Source organism: Erinaceus europaeus, chromosome 12 (assembly GCF_950295315.1).
Source record: "Erinaceus europaeus chromosome 12, mEriEur2.1, whole genome shotgun sequence".
Classification (NCBI taxonomy): domain Eukaryota; kingdom Metazoa; phylum Chordata; class Mammalia; order Eulipotyphla; family Erinaceidae; genus Erinaceus; species Erinaceus europaeus.
This window is the reverse complement of record NC_080173.1, coordinates 51931469-51939833: the sequence shown is the minus strand read 5'-3', so window position 1 is coordinate 51939833 and position 8365 is coordinate 51931469. Positions and strand designations below refer to the sequence as shown.

Below are 8365 nucleotides of genomic sequence, written 5' to 3'. Positions count from 1 at the left end.
GCGGATGGCGCCCGGGACCCAGCGGCCGCCGACACCACATGGCGAGGGGCGCCCAGCCCCCGCGGTGCGGCCCTGCCTGGTCTGGCCGCGCGCCCGGCGCCCACCGGCTCCCGCAGCGCCCCCTCCCCGCCGCCTCCCGCCGCAGCGGGGCGGCTGCTGGGAGCATCTGCGGACCGCGCGGGGCTCAGGTGGTGCTTTGATTTTTGTTTGGGGACTGGACATTTGCGGGGCAGGGAATGGGCTATTTATTGGGATTGTTTGGATCTTGGCCCTTCTGAGAAGGAAATATTAGACCTACTCTTCCTTTTTCTTAGGGAAGGGAACATTGCTTACTGATAATGACTACACGGATCACAGGGTCCAGTCAGAGGCTATAGAGTTCAATCAGCTAAATGTTTCGGAAGTGACACTGAACTAAGGAGGTCAAAGGCTAATTTAAGAAGACAGCTTGTCTCCCCCACAATAATCCCCTCCCCAACGCACAGAACCCATAAACCAACGAAATAAAGAAACAACAGATTTCACCCTTTCTACAAAGAGTAAGCATCTGCCAAACTGCTGGTATTTTTTTTCCCTCTCACCACTTTCCCACTGTATAACCTTGGGCAAGTTACTGGACCTTTCTGCATTAATCTAGAGATAATCCCCAACCCTGCAAGAATAGGGATCAGACCTAAAGGTGCTTGGCGATTCCTCAGGAGGTGTTAATGACTCATATTGATGATTACTGATGGGTTTTTAAATGTGGGCGGAGGCATGGTCAGCCTGGAAGCTAGTAGGGAATGATCAGGGGAAACTGGAGGACTCTGGCTAAGCCTGGACAATCCAACCATTGAAGCAGGATATAGGCTAAGGAGGGGGTTTCTGGTAGGGTCAGCATTTAGTTGTCAAGTCTCCTATCTAAAGGGAGGCTCTTGGAACCTGAACCATCTATCTGGTTCCTGGGGCTTGGGGTAGGAGGAAAGAAAAGATTTTTTTCTTGTTGGGAGCTTTGAGAAACAATAGCAGATGCCATTTCGCCCCAATGTAGGGGCAAGATTGAGCTTCTCCCATGAGAGCCAGCAATGGCTGTGGATTCTTTTTCTTCAGTGAGGGATATTCTACTGCTCTCCTTCCTCCTGCTGCTGAGTTCCTTTTCAGTCTTTCCAGCTAGCACCTGTTCTCTTTTACAGTACGGAACACTAGCTTCCTCTGAGCCTTGTGGGACAGCCCACCTTCCCTCTAGTTATGAAAGCTACCGAGGTGGGGACATTCATCAGCCCACTAATCCCAAGGGCTGAGTAGGTGTCACCTTCCTTAATGCTGAACAAATTCTCTTCCTAAACAGAAGATTGGGAGTTAGACTTAAAGGCTGTTGTTAAGGCATGGCCTTTGCCAACAGCTGGACCTGTGAAACTGACTGGCAAGACTTCGCTTACCAGAGAAAGAAATGAGTTCTTGTACCATCTGAATACACTGGCTGAAAGATGAGTGGTCAGCTAGTGGACTGCTCAGAGTTACAGGCTGGAGTCACCCAGGAGGGGGCAGATGATTTATCCTGAGGTCTAGCCAGCTGGTGTCAAATGCCCAGCAGAGATTAGACCTACTGTAGGTGTCCCCCAAAAGCCTCCCCACCCCATCTGGACCTGAACTCATCACATTTTTTTAAAATGTAAGATTTTTTCTTTGACATTATATATTATAGAGACAAACTGAGAAGGGAAGGAAAGAGACACTTGCAGCACTGCTTCCCCATTTGTGAAGCTTCCCCCTTGCAGATGGGGACCATGGGCTTGAACCTGGGTCCTTACACACTGTAACGTGTACTCAACTAGGTACACCACAACCAGACTCCCACTCATCACATTCTTCATTTCTGGTTCTGTTGCTCATATTGGGCAGAGAGTTCTGACAGCAAGAACCATTGATATATCCCATCTGTATTCATGTCCCAGGTGCCATGATGGTACTGCTCACCATATACTTGTTCAGTAATTTTTTCTCATTTTTTAAAATTTTTTCCCTTTTGTTGCCCTTGTTTTTTTTTATTATTGTTGTAGTTATTATCATTGTTGTTAGTGATGTCATCATTGTTAGATAAGGAGAGAAATGGTGAGAGGAGGGGAAGACAGAGAGGGGGAGTGAAAGACACCTGCAGACCTGCTTCACCACCTGTGAAGGGACTCCCCTGCAGGTGGGGAGCCGGGGGCTCGAACCGGGATCCTTATGCTGGTCCCTGTGCTTTGTGCCAAGTGCACTTAACCCACTGAGCTACCGCCCGACTCCCTCATTTCTTTATTAATATATTTTTTAAATATATCAATGAGAGGTATAGGACGAAAGAGGGAAAGAACCAGATATCGCTCTGGTACATGTGCTGCCGGGGATTGAACTCAGGACCTCATGCTTGGGAGTCCAGTGCTTTATCCACTGCGCCACCTCCTGGACCACATATTAATATTTTTTGAGCCAGGTGACATGAACCTGCATGATTCCACTACTCTCAGGTTATTCTTTCATTATTATTATTATCGTTGTTATTATATTATTTTTGTAGTTATTACCACCAGAGAGTACTGCTTAGCCCTGGCTTATAGTAGAGCTGTCAAACTGGTCAAGTCACTTTTTCATTCAGATAGAAAAGTGACAGGGGGAGATACCACATCACTGGAGCTTCCTGCAGTGCAGCAACACCATATGGTGTCAGGCTTCAAACCCAAGCTGTGCAGAGGGAATACAGACGCCCCACCCAGTAAGTTATCTCTCCAACCCAGCAAAGATTTCTTGAGTATCTCTTGTGTGCTGGATGCTGAGGATATTATGAAGAGCATGCGTCTGAAAAACAAACACATTTCTCCTACTCGCATGGAATTTATATTCTAGTCAGAGACTTACAAGAAAAAAAAAGATTAATAATACATTACAAATCATGATAAGGGGGCCAGGCGGTGGTGCACCTGGTTAAACACTCACATTACAGTGCACAAGGACCCAGGTTCAAGCCCCTGGGACCCAACTACAGAGGGAAAGCTTCACAAGTGGTGAAGCAGGGCTGCAGGTGTCCCCTGTCTCTCTTTTTTTTTTTTTTTGCCTCCAGGGTTATTGCTGGGGCTCAGTACCTGCACTAACGAAACGATTGCACTGCTCCTAGAGGCCTTTTTTTTTTTTTTTTTCCATTTTTGTTGCCCTTTTATTGTTATTGTCACTGCTGTTGTTGGGTAGGACAAAGAAATCAAGAGAGGGGAAGACAGGGGAGAGACAGACAGACACCTGCAGACCCGCTTCACCACTTGTAAAGCAACTCCCATCCCCACCCCCTTAGGCTGGGAGCCAGGGGCTCGAACCCATATCTTTGAGCTTCACACCTTGTGCACTTAATCTGCTACGCTACCACCTGACCCCTCTCTATCTCTTCCTCCCCTTTCAATTTCTGTCTCTAATAATAAATAAGTAAGTAAATAATCATGATAAAGGGACCGTGGGGGAGTTCACCCAGTATTTGTACATTTTACCATGTGTGAAGCCCCTAGTCACCACATGGGAACACCATGCAAAGGGGAAGCTGTCTATCTCCCTTATAGGTTCTCTCCCTGTTTCTGCCTCTCACACTCTATCTGGGAGAGTGTTAGAATCATGCAGGCGTGAAGCCCTGGTGGCAAGAAAAAGTAATCATGAGAGGGAGCCAGGCACACTCTGTTGAGCACACACATTACCATGTGCCTCAGTTCCTCATTTGCAGGTGTCTTTATTTCTCCCTGTCTATCTGTCCCCTCCCCCTAACTTTTTTTCTGTCCTATTAAATATAAGAAAGAAAAAAGGGGTTAGGTGGTGGTGTACCTGGTATTATAATGTGCAAGGACCCAGGTTCAAGCCCCCAGTCCACACCCCACCTGCAGGGGGAAAGCTTCCTAAGTGGTAATGTCTCTCTGTCTTTCTCCCTTCCTCTCTATTTCTGGCAGTCTCTATCCAATAAATAAAGATAATGAAAAAAAAAAAGAGGGAAAAATGTCCACCAGGAGTAGTGGATTCATTTTATAGGCACTGAGCCCCAGCAATAGCCCTAATGAAAATTAAATAAAAAGGGGGGAGGGGCCAGTGGTGATGCACCTGATTAAGTGCATGTATTACCATGCACAAGGACCCAGGTTCAAACCCCCAGTTAGCCCCTTGCAGGGGAAAAGCATCATAAGTAGTGAAGCAGTGCTGCAGGTGTCTGTCTTTCTCTCCCGCTCTATCCTCCCCCCCCCAAAAAAAAAATTTTCTCTGTTCTATCAGATAAAATAAAGTTTAAAAAGAAAAGAGTCGTGAGTCTGGGGGTAGCGCAGTGGGTTAAGCACACGTGGCACAAAGCACAAGGACCGGCATAAGGATCCCTATTCGATCCCCTGGCTCCCCACCTGCAGGAGAGTCACTTCACAAGCGGTGAAGCAGGTCTGCAGGTGTCTATCTTTCTCTCCCCCTCTCTGTCTTCCTCTCCTCTCTACATTCTCTCTGTCCTATCCAACAGCAACGACATCAGTAACAACAACAATAACTACAACAATAAAACAAAGGCAACAAAAGGAAATAAATACATATTAAAAGAAAAAACTTTAAACTGCACAGTGGGTTAAGCACACGTGGTGCGAAGCACAAGGACCGACCGGTGTAAGGATCATGGTTCGAGCCCCCAACTCCCCACCTGCAGGGGGATCGCTTCACAGGCAGTGAAGCAAGTCTGGAGGTGTCTATCTTTCTCTCCCCCTCTCTGTCTTCCCCTCCTCTCTCCATTTCTCTCTGTCCTATCTAACGACGACAACAATAATAACTACAATAACAATAAAAACTAAGGGCAACAAAAGGGAAAATAAATAAAATCTTTAAAAAAAAGAGTCATAATAAAAGACAAAAAACATTGGGAGTAGAGAGGAATGGGAGGTAGCATCTGATTTACAGAAAGTAGAAGGCCTGGCTGATGAGGTGATAGTTTTTTTCTTTTCCTTTTTTTTTTTTTTGCCTCCAGGGTTATCACTGGGGCTCGGTGCCAGCACTACGAATCCACTGCTCTTGGAGGCTGTTTTTCCCATTGTTGCCCTTGTTGTGGTTGTTACTGTTATAGTTGTTATAGCTGTTGTTGTTGTTGATAGGACAGAGAAATCGAGAGAGGAGGGGAAGACAGAGTAGGAGAGATAGATACCTGTAGACCTGCTTCACCGCTTGTGAGGTGACCCCTCTGCAGGTGGGAAGCTGGGGGCTGATCCTTGTGCTTTGCATCATGTGCGTTTAACCCACTGCGCTCCACCCAGCCTCCTATTGTTATTTTTCAAAGGTTTATTTATTGTGCCAATGAAATAGCTCACTTGGATAGTGTGTTGCTTTGCCTTGAGCATATAACCCAGGTTGGAGCCTGGCCACCACTGCACTGAAGGAAACTTCAATCTGTATCTCACAGTCTCTTTCAATCTCTATCTCACAGTCTCTTATGTTAAAAAAATAGGGGCCAGGCAGAGGCACACCTGGTTAAGCATACATGTTACCATGTACCTGGGCCTGGACTCGAGCCCTCTTCCCATTGGAAGGGGGGAAGCTTTAAGAATGGTGAAACAGTGCAGCAGATGTCTCTCTTACCTCCCCTCTCTCACCCAATTTCTCTGTCTCTATCATAATATTTTAAAAAAATATTTTATTTATTTATGAGAAAGATAGGAGGAGGGAGAAAGAACCAGACATCACTCTGGCACATGTGCTGCTAGGGATCAAACTCGGGACTTCATGCTTGAGTACAAAGCTTTACCACTGCGCCACCTCCCAGACCACTATCATAATATTTTAAATGAGTTATCTATTAGAGAGAACCAAGACATAGGGGATGCTGAGCATCAAACAGACACTCATGCTTGAGAGTCTAACAACTTATACATTGCACCATCTCCCAGGTCCTAAGGTAATATTTAAACCAAGTCTTTAAAAGGGTAAGAAATATTCTTTATTGAATGAATAAATGAATGAAGCAGTGTAACTTTGAACTAGTTACTTGTCTCCTCATCTGAATAAGCTAGAGATTGGTCTCACTTTTTTTCTAAGAATGCATAATAATGTCACAGTCTATGAGGTGGTACAGTAGGTAAAGCATTGAACTTTCAGGCAGAAGGTCTCCAGTTTGATCCCTGGCAATACATATGCTAGAATGATGTTCTAGTTCCCTGTCCTTCTCTCTCAATGAATAAGGCTTTTTAAAGACAATGTATGAAATGGTGGGGAGATACATAATGATTATGCAAAAAGACTATCTTGCCTGAGGCACCAAATATCCCAGGCTCAATTCCCCAGCACCACCATAAGCTAGAGTTGAGCTCTGGTAAAAATAAGTAAATAAATAAATGCATGGGCCAGATGGTGGTGCCTATGTTACAATGTGCAAGGACCTGGGTTTGAGCCCCAAGTCCCCACCTGCAGGGGGAAAGCTTTGCAAATAGTGAAGCAGTGCTGTGTCTCTCTCCCTCTCTACATCTCCCTTCCCTCTCGATTTCTGGCTGCCTCTATCCAATAAATAAATAAAGATAGTAAGTTTTAATAAATAACTAAGATAAGCAAATGCATGAGTGGTGACATAGCTGACTTGGTTAGTGCACCGCTTTGCCATGTCTGCGACCCAAGTTCAAACCCCGACCCCACCACATTGAAGAAAACTTCAGTGCTGTGGTCTCTTTCACTTTCTCTGTTTCTTTTTTTTTTTTTAATGTTTATTTATTTATTGGATAGAGACAGCCAAAAATTGAGAGGAAGAGGGGAGATAGAGAGGAGAGAGACAGAGAGATACCTGCAAACCTGCTTCACCTCTTATAAAGCTTTCCCCCTGCAGGTGGGGACTTGGGGTTCGAACCTGGGTCCTCGTGCACTGTAATATGTGCGCTCAACTAGGTGTGCCGCCACCTGGCCCCCCTTTTTTTAAATAAACAAGTTTTCATTTCTTTTTAATTTTTTTAATTTTTATTTATTTATTGGATAAAGACAGTCAGAAATCAAGGGGGAAGGGGGTAATAGAGAGGGAGACACCTGCAGCACTGCTTCACCACTTGCAAAGCTTTCCCCCAGCAGGTGGGGTCACTTTCTTTGCTTCTATACCTCTCTGCCTCTATCTAAAATAAAATAAATGAAACTTTTTAACTGGATGATATTTTCAGGGCTTATTATGACAGAGGGAGGGAAAGCTAAAAATCAGGGACAATAAAAGGGGAAATGAGGTAGGAGTGAATGCTGGAGGAGATGGGGACATGGCAGAAAAACTGATCAGGCACACAGTATAAAATATCTTTCTCTTTTTCCTTACTATTGGATAGAGAGAAATAGAGAGGGGAGAGATAGGGAGAGAGGGCAGGGGTAGATAGCATAATGGTTATGCAAAGAGACTCTCATGCCTGAGGCTCCAAAGACCCAGGTTCAATCTCCTGCATCACCATAAGCCAGAGCTGAACAGTGCTCTGGGAAAAAGAAAATAAATAAAATAAAAAGAGATAAGGAGAGAGACACCTGCAGCCCTGCTTCACCACTCGTGAAGCTTTCCCCCTGCAGGTGGGGACCAGGGGCTTGAACCTGGGTCCCTGTGCACTGTAATGTGTGCACTTAACCAGGTACACCACCACCTAGCCCCTATATATATATTTTTTTTTTTAAATATTTATTTATTCCCTTTTGTTGCACTTGCTGTTTTATTGTTGTAGTTATTGTTGTGGATAGGACAGAGAGAAATGGAGAGAGGAGGGGAAGACAGAAAGGGGGAGAGAAAGACAGACACCTGCAGACCTGCTTCACTGCCTGTGAAGGGACTCCCCTGCAGGTGGGGACCCGGGGGCCAGAACCGGGATCCTTACGACGGTCCTTGCACTTTGCGCCACCTGCGTTAACCCGCTGAGCTACCGCCCAACTCCCAACACAAAAGCAGGGCCCAAGTCTCATCTCCATGCTTCCTTCTTGGAAGCCATCAGGGAGACTGTCTTATGACTCTTAGGACTCTTGATCTGGATAAAGACTTTGTCTCCTGTCCCATTCTAGCTTGAAAAGAGTAGGAGGTGGCATTAGCAGCCAGCAAAGACTGAATCAAAATAAAACCCAGATGACTCAAATAGAACCAGGCGGGCAGGAAAATTGATTAGACACATGACAATGCAGGATCTGGGTGCCACTCTCATCCTCTAGTTTTAGAACTTAGAAAATTAGGGTTTGGGTGGGGGAAATAGCATAATGGCTATTCAAAAAAACTTTCATGGGGCCAGGCAGTAGCGCAGTGGGTTAAGCACACATGGTGCAAAGCACAAGGACCAGTGTAGGGATCCCCAGTTCGAACCCCCAGTTCCCCACCTGCAGGGGGGGGTCACTTTACAAGCAGTGAAGCAGGTCTGCCTTTGTC

General features: G+C 45.7%; 1 long non-coding RNA gene across 1 annotated transcript; it reads left to right on the top strand.

Moving 5' to 3' along the window:
- The first annotated feature begins 58 nt into the window (after positions 1–58).
- Positions 59–537, top strand: LOC132541722 (uncharacterized). Its single transcript, XR_009552820.1, has 2 exons — positions 59–188; positions 315–537. It is a non-coding gene; the product is annotated as an uncharacterized LOC132541722 (long non-coding RNA).
- Positions 538–8365: the final 7828 nt, after the last annotated feature.